The sequence below is a fragment of the Acomys minous genome (assembly GCF_964271855.1).
Source record: "Acomys minous genome assembly, chromosome: 12".
Lineage (NCBI taxonomy): Eukaryota > Metazoa > Chordata > Mammalia > Rodentia > Muridae > Acomys > Acomys minous.
The window spans coordinates 88,027,901-88,043,444 of record NC_140493.1 but is presented as its reverse complement, the minus strand read 5'-3'; the positions used below and the strand labels follow the sequence as shown (position 1 = coordinate 88,043,444).

Genomic DNA, 15,544 nt, shown 5'->3' with positions numbered 1-15,544 from the left:
GCTGGAGAGTTGGCTTAGTGGTTAAGACCACCTGTTACTCTTGCCAAGAACTTGGATTTGGTTTGTGGCACCACATGGTAGTTCATAACCTGTGACTCTGGTTCCATGGGATCGGGTGCCCTCTTCTATCCTCCACCAGTCACTGTGTGCATGTGGTACAATTATCCATATACATAAAATAAAAACAAGTCTGGGGGGGGTGGGAAGGCAATCTTTAAGCAGTCAGATGGCTCAAAAAGGTAAAAGTACTTTGCCATCAAGCTGACAAAGCTGTGGTTGATCTTCAGAACCACATGGTGGAAAGAGAAATGACTGTCCTCAGCCCTCCAAGCACACTCACAGAAAATAAATAAAAATATAAATTTAAGGGGCCGGGCGTGGTGGCGCACGCCTTTAATCCCAGCACTCGGGAGGCAGAGGCAGGCAGATAGCTGTGAGTTCGGGGCCAGCCTGGTCTACAAAGTGAGTCCAGGACAGCCAAGGCTAACACAGAGAGACCTTGTTTCGAAAAACAAAAACAAACAAACAAAAATTAAAATGCTCTACTTGATGTTATCAATTCCTTCCATCTCTGTCATAAACTAATCTGCTTAAACGAATGACTCAGATTGAGTCAGTGAGTCTGGCTGAGTAGCACAGGCAGCCTCGGCAGGGTTCTATAAAGCCCAATGGTATTCTGCCTCAAGGCCAGCGCCAGACAGGGCTGGGGATGAGGGAGGCACCTGCCTAGAATGCATGAGGCTCTGGTTCAGTTCCCAGTTCTAGAAAAACAAAACAAAAAACCCAAGATACTTAACTAACTTAACAGTGAAAGCACCCTACCTAAGACCTTTGACTACCATTCTCAATTAGGTCACTTCCTAGTAAATGAAAGTGGTTTCTTCCCTATGCTCTTGGAGATGGGGGCTTCTAACTATACCGGAAAAGGCAGCACTGTGCAGGAACCACACAGGTGATTGTAAATCATGTTTCTGCAGGAACACAGAAGGGTGGAGAAAGCTCTTTAGGCCTACCTTAAAATTGCTCTGGGCAGAATTATCCATAAATGTTAAAAAGATAATTTTTTGAGATATTAATGTCAAAGATAACATTTGTTTAAACAAATAGAGATCCATTTAACTATATATAACACATATGTATATAATAAATGTTATAAAACATTAATCTATGACAGGGTTCAAGCATTTAAGCCTAAGGGCTTAATTTGTTTTCAAATAGAAAAAGAATGTATGTTGAAAAACTAGTGAAATCTGAACTCTGAAATCCAGTTAAAAGGAATGGAGCAAAGTTGTTTCTAAGTTCTGAGAAACACTGTTACATAAGATTTTATCAATAGAGAAACTGAGTAGAGTGCAGGTAGCTCTTTCCAACTCACCCCAACATCCCCTATCTTTGTGTCTTTGCTGCAAGGTCTCACTATGTAGCCCAAGCTAACCTCGAAGTCATCAGCCTCCTGAGTGCTGGGATGACAACTGTATACCTTTTTGCAACTTTTCTGTAAACATACAATCATTTAAATACATCAACAATAACTCACTGCAGAATTATAATCACCTTAGAAGTTTTTCTCTGCTTTAAAAACAAAAGTGGGAGGAGACAGGTTTGGGTTTTGATTGTCCTACTGTCCCTCCAGCCTCCAGCCTGCACTGGAAATGAAACCTGGGGCCTCATTCACAGTAAAAGCTCTACCACTGAGATCTATTCCTAGCCCTTTTTTTTATTTTGAGACATAGTCTTGCTAAGTTGCCCAAATCAGATTTTTTTTAAAATGGTGGGCTTGTTTGTTTTTCTAAGTTTTGATGTCTTTTGATATTTTTAGTTTATTTGGTAGAGAGCAAATGGGCTTGATTTCTACCAGAATCCATGCACAAACATGTGTAAATACGTTTTATGGCATAAGTCCCAAACTGACTAATGCCAAGATAACCTGACTGACTCTTGGCACTAACTGGCACTGCTGCCTACAGCTCACGACACTGTGAATCTGGAACAACGTGCCTGAGTGTAGCTCGGTGCTGATCCTAACTCTGAGGTAGCCCTGCCATCAGAGCCAGGCAGGGAAAAGTCACCATTACAAGTGTCTGGACACTTGTAGGGACATCCGTAGAGCACTTAAACAACAAATGTTGGAGGAGGGTCTTGTGCACTATGTTTTCAGATGCTGCTTTCTGTGCCCTGAGATCTGTCATAATAATTTCCTGTATTAATTAATACATACAGAATAACTAATTCTTTTTACATATAGATACAGAAATATTACAAAACGAACTGCATATAGGAAAAGAGATTACAGAAAATGTGAGAAGGACACCATGCAGTTTCATTCTGCAGCACCATGGACATACTCTCACTGGATCTGGAGCCTGCTGCTAGCTATGTGTCCCTAGGGCCTTCCTGTCCTCACGTCTGTAACGCCACATTCTCTCTGACACACAGACATCATATACATGGATTAAATTTAAATTGAAATAAATTTTTAAAAAATTGAGATAGACATGGTGTTTCACACCTGTAATGCCAGCACCAGGAATAACAAGAGCAGAAAGGCAGCCACGAGCTCTAGCCCAGCACAGTTCTACATCAGAGTTCCAGGCTGGCCAGTGCTACCTGGCTAAAGGCCACCTCAAATAAAATAAAACAGCACTCGGGCAAGCTAGATGTGGTAGCACATTCACAGTACTTGGGAGGCTAAGGCAGGAGGAACCTGAGTTCGAAGCCAGACTAGAGTACACAACCAAAGCTGGTTACAAAAACACAAACACAGCACCAGCAGACAGGCTAGTGGCTTTTTATAGCATTAACATATACATCATGTGACCCAGTGGCTTCCCCCCAAACTTGTCTGTGTTTAAAGTGGCTCTGTTCATAACCACCAAAAACTGGAAGCAATCCAAATGCTCTTCAAATGGTGAGTGATAAATAATTAGTGGTACACTCGACAATGGGATATTACCTGGCAATAAAACTCAACAAACTGCTGATGTGCACAGAAACTTGGATACACCTCAAAGACATTGCATGCAAGAAGTCCTCTTTATAGGTTACATCCTGCATGGTCCTATCTCTATGATCTTCTCCACAAGACAAAGTGAGGGGGAGCTTGGGGAGTGGTGAGGGACGATAGAGACAGGAGGGAGGTCTGGGTGGGAATTACACTGGACCTTGATTGTGGTGGCATAGCTACACAAGCATACACTCACACTGACAGTCACAGGCTTCTAGAAGCCAGAAGTATGTGTGGGATTTAAATCTTTACTTTCAATTACTGAAGTCGAAATAGTTTCAAAGTTCTTTTATCAATGCAAAAACAGTCAATCTAGAACATTAACAACTGATCTGCTGGAAATATGGGACGGATAATAATTGATATAATAATATGATGATATAATAATACTTCAACAGGTTCTAAGATTAACTAGTAAATGCTATATAAGTTTGTCAAATAAATATGTATACATATACAGAACATACAACCTTGGGTATAAAAATGAGAGAGCACTCCAACCGAGGAACTTGGACTTTTACGCTCTGGATGACCAGGTTCTCCTTACAACTATTTTCTGGCAAAGGGTCTCCATGTGACCTAGGTTCACTGAGCCTCTGCCTCCTGAGTACTGGACTCCAGGTGTGCATCACCCTGCCCAGCCTAATCGTTGCTCTGACAGAGTCATCTTGGAAATACTGTCACACATGGATTTCTACACAAGTAATGTCCACCGCTGGGCACTCACTCTGTTTTTCTTCTGGGGCCATTCCTCATGTAACCTGCTGCAGTTGTAGGCCTGCTATCCTGGCACCGGGATCCAAACTCAGGTTCTCTGCTGGAGCAGGAAACGCTCTTAGCTACTGACCCAGTCCATACGTGTATATATAAATAACGATCCCTTCTTTTTCCACTCTATCTGGTGAGCAGTTGAGCCTCTATTTCAGCGCTTGCTCTTTGTGAGATAGACAGGCAGTGGGTTTTCTTTTTCTTTATTTTAACCTTTATGTGTGTGGGGTTTTTTGCTTGCATGTATGTCTGTGCACCGTGTTTTGTAGATGCAGTGTCTGTGGAGGCCAGAGGAGGGTATCAGATCCCTGGGACTGAAGATACAGGCAGCTACGATCTGCCATGTGGGTTCTGGGAGCAGAACCAGGGCCTGTACAGGAGCAGCCAGAGTGCTCTTAACCGCTGAGCCACCTCTACAGCACCCACCCCCAGCAGTAGCCTTTCCAAACTGCATGCCCAGCCCAGTTCAATTCTTCTAAATGAAGCAGCCTGCCTACAAACAGAATGCCCCACTAACAGCAAGGGGAGCGCTGTAGCCCAAAGCTTTGTTCAGCTGTGGATGTGGGTGTGAATATGAGTGAGCGGATGTGAGCACGCACGGACTGCTTCTTCTCGTGGATCATGGTGCAGAAGTTTAACACTGTTAGATGGAGATAAAAAATGTCAACTCTAGATCTGGAGCGGTCTAGCCTTGCAGCAGGTGGCTTCTGTGAACACCTCCTCAAGCTCAGTCTACTGTTTCCTCACAGATATGTCATCTTCAAAGACATCTTTAAAAATGTAGCTTTCTATGTGAGGGGGTATGTGGTCTGAGTGAAAATGGCCCCACAGACTCATAGGGAGCGGCATTATTGGAGGTGGGCCTTGATGGAAGAAGTTTATCATGGGGGAGGGGGAGAGCTTTGAGGTTTCAGAGGCTGAAGCCAGTTCCAGTGGCTCAGCCTCTCTTCCTGCTGCCTGCAGATCCAGATGTAGAGCTCTCAGCTCCTCTCCAGCACCATGTCTGCCTGCGTGCCGCCATGCTTCCTGCCGTGAGAATGGACTAGCCCTCTGAACTGTGTGCCAGCCCCACTTAAATATTTCCTTTGTAAGAGTTGCCATGGTCATAGTGTCTCTTCCCAGCAACAGAACCCTAACTAAGACAGGAGGAAAGGACAGGGAGATGGGAAAGGAGAGCAGACAGACTGAAATCTGACAAGCAATGGGAAATGCACAGCGCTTATCTCTTTACCAAAAACTGACAGGAAGAAAATCCCCACATAAAAACTATATTTAAAATTTATACTTATTATCATTTTAAACATTCTTTTTTTAATTTAATTTTTTATTTTATGTGCACTGCTGTTTTGCCTGCATGTATGCCTGTGTGATGGTGGTGGCTGATGCCTGTAATTGCAGCACTCAAGGGACCAAGGCAGAGGACTACCATGATTTTGGAAGCCAGCCTGGTCTAAATTTTAAGTTTCAAGCTAGCTAACACTACATAGTGAGACTAACTGATTAACAGATTAGACTAATTGATTAAATATATAAATAGGGCTGGAGAAATGGCTCAGCCATTAAAAGCACTTGCTGTTGTTGCAGAAAACCTGGGTTTGGCTCCCAGCACCCACACGATGGCTCACAACCACCCTTAACTCCAGTTCCAGCGTGTCCCAGGTCTTCTTCTGGCTCCCATGGTGCACAAACACACCCCCAGGCAAAACACCTATACACATAAAGTAAATATAAAAATGTTTAAAATAAACAAATAAAAGAAAGTCATTTCATGTGTATGTATCTACAAACCTTTAAAAAAATTTTTTTTTAATTTTAGTTTTTTCACGATAGGGTTTCTCTGTGTAGCCTTGGCTGTCCTGGACTTACTTTGTAGACCAGGCTGGCCTGGAACTCACAGAGACCCACCTGCCTCTGCCTCCTGAGTGCTGGGATTACAAGTGTGAAGGCCTCCCGAGTTCTGTGATTACAAGTGTGTGCCATTGCATCTGGCTAAAAATGTTTAATTTTAATATTTTCCCACTAGACAATGTTAGCATAACATATTATATCCAAGAGTTGAATATTACTAAATTTAAAAATAAAATGTAGGGGCTAGAGAGACATCTCAGTGGTTAAGAGCACTGGCTGTTCTTCCAGTGGACCCAGGTTCAATTCCCAGCACCCACATGGCAGCTCACAACCGTTTACATAACTCTAGTCCCAGGGAACCCGTCACCATCACACAGGCATACATGCAGGCAAAACAGCACTGCACATAAAATAAAAAACTAAACTAAAAAAAGAATGTTTGAAATGATAATAAGTATAAATTTTAAATATAGATACATACTAATATCAGGTCAAGAGCTGACATTATAGAGCAAAGAGGCGCATTAAGAATCATGGATTGGGCCGGGCATAGTGGTGCACACCTTTAATCCCAGCACCTGGGAGGCAGAGGCAGGTGAAGTGCTGAGTTCGAGGCCAGCCTGATCTACTAGCAAGTCCAGGACATCTAAGGTTATACAGAGAAACTCTGTCTTGAAAAACAAAAAACAAAAGAAAAAACAAAACAAAACAAAAATCATAGATTTAAAAAAAAAAAAAGACACATGGATTGGGGCTGGAGAGATGGCTCAGCAGTTAAAAGCACTGCCTGCTCTTCAAAAAAATCCTGAGTTCAATTCCCATGTGGTGGCTCACAACCATCTATAATAAGATCTGGTGCTCTCTTCTGGTGTGCAGGTATACATGTAGGCAGAGCACTGTATATGTAATAAATAAATTTAAAAAAAAAAAAGAAAGAAAGAAGAAGAATCATGGATTGCCAGGCATGGTGGTGTATACCTTTAGTTCCCAGCACTCAGGAGGCAGAGACAGGAGAATCACTCTGAGTTTGAAACCAGCCTGGTCTATAAAGTGAGAAAAGGACAGCCAGGGTGAAACAAATCTTGTCTCAACCCTTATCTCTATAAAACTTCTCAGTTAAAAGCCATATTCCCAAACAATTTTCTTTACCCACTACAAAACTACAAGAGGGCTATTCTTCAAAGGAAGGGACTGGGAGCTGCCACGTAACTATGAGGACCTGAATTAGGATCCCAGAACAGGCCTGCGACTGGACTCAGCCACACACTTCTCTGTAAGGCCAACACTCCTAGGCTGAGATGGGAGAAGACAAAAATCTCGGAGCCTACACACCAGCTAGCCTGGCACACACAGGTGAATGAAAGACCCTGTCTCAAAATGAGACCAACATCTGACGTTATCTTGTGACTTCTGCGCATGCACACCTAAACTCACATAAACACCAATATCCATGAATACAGACTTGCCAGGCATGGTGGCACATGGCTTTAGTCCTAGGACCTTTAAGGCAGAGGCAGGCAGAACCCCCAGTTGACCAGCCTGGTCTACATACCAAATTCCAGTCTCAAAATCAAACAAACCAAAACTACCCACTATACCTTATACTAAAGTCTTTATACTTAAGACTATTTTTATTTAGAAAACAACCTATTTTATTTCTTTTTTAAAAATGTTTTACTTATTTATTTTATGTATAGTGCTCTGTTTGCAAATACACCTGCAGGCCAGAAGGGGGCATCAGATCACATTATAGATGGTTGTGAGCCACCGTGTGGTTGCTGGGAATTGAACTCAGGATCTCTGGAAGAGCAGACAGTGCTCTTAACCGTTAGGCCATCTCTCAGCCCCCTTACCTTACTTCTTCACTAAACTAGATTAATGAGTTTCATTCATGTACTAAATCTAATAAAGTTGAAGCTAAAATTGTCCCTTGCCTCCTGGCATCAGCGTAGTCACTGGCTTCTCACCTGGGCACTATAAGCACTCTATTCCAGCTGTGGTGAGGTAGCCTGTATAGTGGAGGGTTAGCAGCACCCAGTAGCATATTCCCACCTCAATCCCAAAGTTAAAACAAAATGAAACCTCTCTAGACACTGCCAAATGTCTTCTGCAGACAAAAGAAATGACCTGGCTAAGAATCTCCTTTACAGATTTATAGATTTTAATCATTTCTGCATTGGAGCAAAAGGGCAGGGGTGGGAAACATTTCTACAATACAGGAAAAACATCTGATCCAATGTGGGTTTTAATGGGAACAATAACGCTCAAGATTTAATCAAGTGTGTATTTATCATTGGCTGCACTTTATCAGCCAACTGGTTGACAAATCTAACAAATCCTAAGATGCTCAAAGCAGGGTTTTGCCATATTGCTATTTATCTAATACTTGTTACACTCCAAAATATAGCTTTACATGGGACATTTATAAAAATTATATTAGCCAGGCAGTGGTAGCCCATGCCTTTAAGCCCAGCACTTAGGAGGCAGGGGCAGGCAGATCTCGGTGAGTTTGAGATGTGAGTCTAGGACAGCCAAGGCTACACAGAGAAACCCTGTCTCAAAAATCAAAAAGGGGGGGGGGCGTGGAGGGAGAGCGCCTTTGTTGCTCTTGCAGAGGACCCTAATCCCACACAGCAATTCCCAGAAATCCATAACTCCGGTTCCAGGGAACGCAACACTGTCTGTTGACCTCCATTGCTCAAGGAATGTATGTGGTACACCTATATACATGCAGGCAAAACATTCATACACATAAAATAAATAAATATAAAATAATTTTTATTTAAAAGCATTTCAATTCCTGGTGTGGTGGTGCACATGGAGGCAGAGACAGGAGGATCTCTGTGATTTTGAGGCCAGGATGGTCTACACAGGGACTTTCAGCCAGGCAGAGCTACACGGTTAGCTTCTGACTCAAAAAACAAAACAAAAAACCATCTCCTCTTCTGGGTACTGATTTCACAGAAAGAAATCAAACTGCACACTGATGATTCTTCTATTTTTCTATGTGTAGTTTAACAAAAAATTTACTTTTAAAAAGTATATACTGAACTAGTTACCCTCAACTCAGGCTCCCCATCGTTCAATTTCAGCCCCCAAAAATAACTAATATCATTAGCTTTTTGGGAAACTATTAAGTTTTTTTAAAAGTTACTTTTATATAGGAAAATCCCTCTAATATAAACAGTAGCACATAGAGAATATTATTTTGTACATTTTGATTTTGTTTCTGCTTTTTGAGACAGGGTCTCCTGTAGCCCAAGATGGCCTCAACCTTACTATAAAACTGAAGCTGGCCTTGAACTCTTGATCCTCTTGCCTCGGCCTCCTAAATGCTGGGATTACAGACATAAGCCACCACACTAATTTTCCTCTGGCCTTTCAAAATTAACACCGCTACACAGTCCCCCAGCAATACAGAGTGTCTTCATTCTTCACTGTGGTTATATATTATCCTACTATGTAAATATATGCCAGTTGATTTAAGTAATTCTATACTGGTGGACACTGAGATGGTTTCAGAACTTTTTTTTCCTCTCTTTTTTTTTTTCTTTAGACAGGGTCTCTGTACAGCCCTGTCTGGCCTGGAACTCCCTGTCGACCAGGCTGGCCTTGAACTCATAAACACCTTGAGAATCTAACTTTGCCTTCTGAGTGCTGGAACTAAAGACCTGCATCACCATGCCCAGCTGGTTTTTGAACTTTTGATGCAATACTTTTAATTTAAATGGTTCTGTATGCTAAAAAGAGAAGTGCAAGGCTCTCTCCAGTGCGTAGCCTTCAAGCATGGTATTTCAAACTACAGTCATGTACTAGTAACAGGAAAAGTCCTAGCCATTCCAGCTGCTCAGTCACACAGATTTGTCCACAGACTTGAGATCACACCCTCTTCTCCAGCACAAGAAGCTACTTTAAATGTGTTAGAATGATACACACAATAGGGGAAGCCATTTAGGGCTTCATTTTGTAGGTCACATAGTGTAAGTAAAAAGTTCTGTTCCAATGCCCAGCCTGAAAGAGTCCAATTTCCAAAGTTGAGAGGCAAAGGTATACTTAAAAATATATTCTGCACCATTGACACTGTCTTTGCCGGGAGGCAGAGGCAGTCAGATCCCTGTGAGTTCGAGGCCAGCCTGGCCTACGAAGCAAATCTAGGACAGCCAAGGCTACACAGAGAAACCCTGGGGAGGGGGGAAGACACTGTCTTTGCTTAACCTTTTGATGTGACATGCATAGTAAAGGCCAAAATCTTACTACCCATTCATAGGTTTCTGACCGTGGGCGGAGGATCAACAGTGACTCAGGAAAATACTTGTTTGCTTGTTTGTTTGTTTGTTAAAAGAAAGCATCCCTTCCAGAAAATTTTACTGAGCAAAATCTATTACAATTGGTTAGAACGTGTAGCCCCATTCTATTTTGTTTGCTCTTTTGTTTTGGGTACACACGGGGGCTAGTGCTATTATCATTACATACTATAGCCAAGGGTAACTTTTTCTCAGTGTGCAGCAAAATCTATGGCAAGTCAAAGACTACTGTTTGCCAATCCCTCTTTATCATAATTCTAAACTAGTGACTGATCCCACTGCTCCACAAGCCACTAGGCAGCTCAATAATAAAAGAAAGGATTAGCAGATTCCCTTGAGGTAAGTCCTAATGCACTGCTGATATATGTCTTCCTTATCTGAAAAGTGTCTAGGTAACTTTTGTGGGTTCAGAGACTTACCACAATGCTGTCCTGCAAAAAGTGACAGATTTAATCTATCCTATACTAACCAAAGAGATTCTATTTTAAAAGTTGCATGCACCAAAAAATACTGTATGCATGACCTTAACTGAACTTATTTTTTCTTTCTTTCAAGACAGGGTTTCTCTGTGTAGCTTTGGCTGTCCTGAAACTCACTTTGTAGGTCAGGCTGTCTTCAAGCTTCCAGATATCTCCCTGCCTTTACTTCCCAAGTGCCAGGATTAAAGGTCTACATCACCACCACCAGGCTGAACTTATTTTTCGAGCAGCTGATCTCCATCTTTAGAAGGAAATGAAATGACATACTTGACCACAAACTGCCTTATTTAGTAGTAAGCAAGGTTACATACCTTTTTGCTATAGACCAAAAGCAGACAGTTAGTTAAATTTTGTTGTTGTTGTTTTGTTTTGTTTTTCAAGACAGAGTTTCTCTGTGTAGCCCTGGCTGTCCTGGACTCACTTTGTAGACCAGGCTGGCCTTGAACTCACAGTGATCTGCCTGCCTCGGCCTCCCGAGTGCTGGGATTAAAGGTGTGCGCCACCACGAGCACACCTAACAGGTAAAGACTTTACCTTTCTGAGTCCAGGAGAGCCAGGGCTACACAGAGAAACCCTGTCTCAAAAAGCCAAACCAAACCAAACCAAACCAACAACAAACAAACAAAAAAAGACTTTACCTTTCATTCCTTCCCCAACCAAAGCAAAACTGAGAAAGCACATACAAACCGCCAGCTCCACTGATAGTTCATGATCAAAAACTCAGGCGAGCAATGAGATTTCTCACAAGTATTCTCACAAAATATTCACAAGTGTTTTCTTAAGCCAAACATAACTGCTATACAAATAAACCAATTAACTAAAACAAGCATCTGATGTTTCCACTAGCTCTACCAAGCACTTTAAGGCTTGCATTAACCATGAGAGCATTTGCACGAGATTCAGCTCTGGACACAGAACTCATTGAGATACGTTCATGTCCTAAAACACCCTTTTTACCTCATAAGCTCTGAAGAGGCTTAAAAACAAGCACAGCCTGTAGGGTAACCCTGAAGAATGTCGAGCTAGGTTTTATTGTCTCTACCAAGTTTGACCAGCTAACAAATCACATACACTAACAAGTCAACTTTTCTAATAATCACGTTGCACCTGCAAGACACAGGAAGGCTCCAAGTCAAATATTTGCAATTTTTTCATCTTAAGTCTGTGCAAACAGAATATACCAAACCTCTCAGGCTTGTTCTAAGTTAAAATATCTTCACTCTAGTTTCACTCTGACATGCTCCAAATCCCACCATTTACTGAGTTCCTAACATGAACATATACCAGGAACTAACTGTGCTGGGAATTTGCATACTTTATTTCTAATCCTCACAAGAAATCTCATTGTACTGTTGAGGAAACTGAGGCTAAAGAAATCAAAGTGATTTGTCTAATGCCGTAAGGCAAGAAAACAGTGGGACTGGAATATCAGCCCTGTTTACCTGGTTGCAAGGAACTCTTTCTTTAGCTAAAGTCACCAACTGCAAACCAGTTCATCCCTCTCAAGTCAACACACACACTACTGTCTCAAAGACAAGAGCTAAGAAAAACACTGTACCTAAAACAGTGTCAGACAGCCCATGAGTGAGCACGGAGATGTAGTCACTTCCAGAAGAACTCAAAGACTATTTGTCCAAACTCCAAAACAATCACTCTTTCCACCACCTCTTTCTTGCTATCATCTTTCAGCTGACTTTTTGAACAAGGGAAAAGAAACTCAATCATATATTCCCAGTTTTGGTACAATCATCAAAAACCCATGAGAAAAGTATAGTTCAAATTATAGTTTGCTTCTTCAATACTCCTCAGACTTGCAAAACCAAAACTCACATCAATAACCCTACTAATCTGTCTGTCTATACCTACCTGTAACTCTATACTTCCTACAGACTTGAAAAGTATTTTCTTACCACACTAGAAGCTTACTTCCCAAACTTAGAGCACAAATGGCAACAGTTCTTCTGGGTGTCTGGAAGCAGATCTCGAGGCAACAGCTGCTGGTCTGAACCCTCCTAAGGGGAAGGCTGTCTGAAGAGGAGTGCTGAAGAAACTGAAGCTGAGGCTGCTAATGAGGGTGAGCTACTGGCACCCCGGCTCCACCATCCCAACGCTATGCTGCGCAGCTGCTTCCCAGCCTCCATGTTCTGACTGGCAAGCAGGTAGAGAATGCTGCTCTCACACCCCTATGTGTTACTTGATCAGCTGCTCCATGGCATGTGGGTGTTTGACTAGGTAAGTGACTGGTTAGAATAGGTTCTGCAAAACTAAACTACATAAGCACACTGTTCCCTGAGACTCCAGGGTCCTCCCCTAGCATTACAGTCACTGTCAAGAAAAGTAAAATATTTGCAACTTTGAAGTCCTTTGAGTGTAGGATAGACAAATAATTCAGATGATAAAACTACAGGCGTGCCACCAACAAAAAATATATATATATATAACCTGTAATATAAGTCACTTCAGTCATGCATATTAGGTAATAAAAACACGACATATGCAACCTCAGCATACCTTCAAACAGCACAGCGTACACTACATAATTATTAGAATAAATGCTATTCTTCAGGAGTGTGGAACAGGTTCTATGCAAGATTCCAAGCCACTCTTGCCTTTCAAAACGCCAGTTAATACCAGGAATTCCTTAAGCTCTCAGAACCTCAATGAACTTTTTAAAGTGGAAACTGTATGCTCCGAGAGACCCAGGACTGTGGTTACCCTCACTGCCTATTACAGAGTTATCATAAGCTGGAACTCAGGATAAAAAGACAAGAGCTGTGTGCAAAGTGATTTACACACTCCCACACACACACTCTCTCTCACACACACACTCACACACACACACTCTCTCTCTCACACACACTCCCACACACACACTCTCTCTCACACACACACTCACACACACACACACACACACACTCTCTCTCACACACACACTCACATACACACACTCTCTCACACACACACACTCACACACACACACTCTCACACTGACATTTATCAACTGCTTATTGACAGAATGGTATAAAGTTCACCCTCAGCTCTAGATGCTGAACATGAAGAGCAAATTTCCCAATTATAACCGGAATCTTCCCATTAAGATCGGTGGTTTTGATGGCACCATGAAATCAAATTTAGCAAACTACGGAGAAAATCCTCGGCCCTGAACAGGCACTCCACCGTGGGGTGGCAGAGATCAGCCTCAATCTGTAGGCGCTGGTTAGTCCCACGCAGGCACTGTAAAATAGATTATCCCACACTTTGCTGTTGAACTTTACTGCACTTAGAATACGCAGGGAGATAAAGGATCAGTTGGTCGAATTTAGATTATTTTGTCTCTTAGTTTTAACTTCTGAGAAATTCTCACCTTTTTCACGGGAAGATAGGGAGAAAAATAATTCCTAACTGGCCCTACTTCAAAGAACAAAAGTGACAGGCCACCTGGAGGGATGGCTCTGCAGTTAAGAACACTTGTGGCGCTTACTGAGGACTCAGGGTCTATTGCCAGCGCTGACATGGCTGTCACAAACATTCTCAACTCTAGTTCCAGGGGTTCCACCACACCCTTTCTGATGGCCGAGGGCACCAGGCACACACATGGTACATGCACCTACCATGAGACATATGCAAGCTCCTTTGCTCGAATGCTTAAGAGAAACAAAACACAAACTCAAACCGCTTCCACTTCTGCATTAACAGAGATCTTAACTTGAGGTGCCAGGTTCGAGACGACTGCTGCATACATAATCATGTACGTATCTCACTGCTAAGAGGACCCTAAAGACCTCCACAGCCCTAGGGAAGAGTTTAGAATCACAGAAACTTAGCTGTGAATCTATTACACTAAAGACAGTTTCTATGTGAAGACATGTGCACAGTGGTGATATATAAAGAAGCAAGCCGTTGACACAAGGCAACACACCCGGAACAGACCAGCCCCACTGGGGAACATCACCTGCCTTCAGCCCGCATTCCGAGAAAAGGCAGCTTTCCTTTCCTAAGCGAACATGTGTCAACAAAGCATGTGCTCTTTCTTTGCCTTTCTCAGAACAATACGCGACCCAGTCATCCTCCGGAAAAAAGTACACCGACCTTCATCCCAAAATAATGCACTACTTATATAGGCTATGCCTTGTTAAGCTAAACGTCACACGCACACACATACAAACTATGAAATTACTGTGTGCAGTAAGTACCTAATTAACGGGGGAGGGGGGGCAGTCACCACTCAGGTGATCTCAAGAGTGCACTGGAGAAGCACATAAGGGAAACATCATGAAGGTGCTTAAACACGGGTAAGATCCGGGGACAAGCATAGACTGCCCGACAGAGGTACATCCTGTAGCTTGGTTGTGGAAAACATCTTCCGCCAAAGGCACATTGCTTTGATTGGCATAAGCTATTTCTGACAATGGATCCGCACTGACAAGGGCCGTTCTGCAATCAGGAAGTGCGCGAGTGTGCGTGTGCATATGTGTGTGTGTGTGCTCGCGTGTGTTCGTGATGATGTTGTTGTTGTTGGGGGAGGGATGAGCTAGATGTAATCAAAGACTGGCCCGCTTCAAAGAGGAGCATATGGGCCCTTAAATCCTGAAGACTGACTTGGAGGCGAGGCAGAATCTTATCATTTCTACAGGACACGTTCCCTCAACAATAAACATGTTTCGTGGATATGTAACAGGGGTGTCACTCTCTCTGGTGTCTCCGATCCGAGACTCTTCAGTAGAGCCTGATTGGAGGGGAGGACGAAGTGGGGGTGGAGAAAGGTCTGCATCGCCCACTGGGCTGAGTGTGGTGCTGCCGGTGGCAAGTGTACATCACATGCGTGTTATCTCCTGGTGCCACAATACTCCCGAGGGCTGGAGATTTGGGCGCAACCGCAGGGCGGGGGAGGTAGTGGGTGCAAAGCCACCAGCTGCAGGGCAGGAGAATGTTCCCCTCCGCCTGCTAACCCGTGCACCCAGGCCACCCCGTCAGGCCTCGAGGCGAACCCACACGCTGCAAAACTGCAGCCAAGCTGGGGTCCCGGAGGGAGGGGGTGGGAATAAAGAGCCGGCACCCCCGGGCCAAGCTGGGAGCCGCAGACGCGCAGCGCCCCGGGGCCTGCCCGCCGGATAGGGGTTGCTCCGGCCTAGCGTTCGCAG

At 43.2% G+C, this 15,544-nt stretch overlaps 1 protein-coding gene across 5 annotated transcripts in view; it reads right to left on the bottom strand.

The window, feature by feature from the left end:
- The window catches only part of ZNF652 (zinc finger protein 652), a 62,966-nt gene that overhangs the window by 46,697 nt on the left and 725 nt on the right, over positions 1–15,544 (bottom strand). The window contains exon 1 of one of the 5 annotated variants that reach the window (XM_084749913.1): positions 12,314–12,832. The exons of 3 other annotated variants lie outside the window; for them this stretch is intronic. The gene's annotated coding sequence lies outside the window, so the exon portion shown is untranslated. Of the gene's footprint in view, positions 1–3,731; positions 3,822–12,313; positions 12,833–15,544 lie in introns of those variants that run through there. One more of the 5 variants, XM_084749915.1, reaches the window with a different exon arrangement.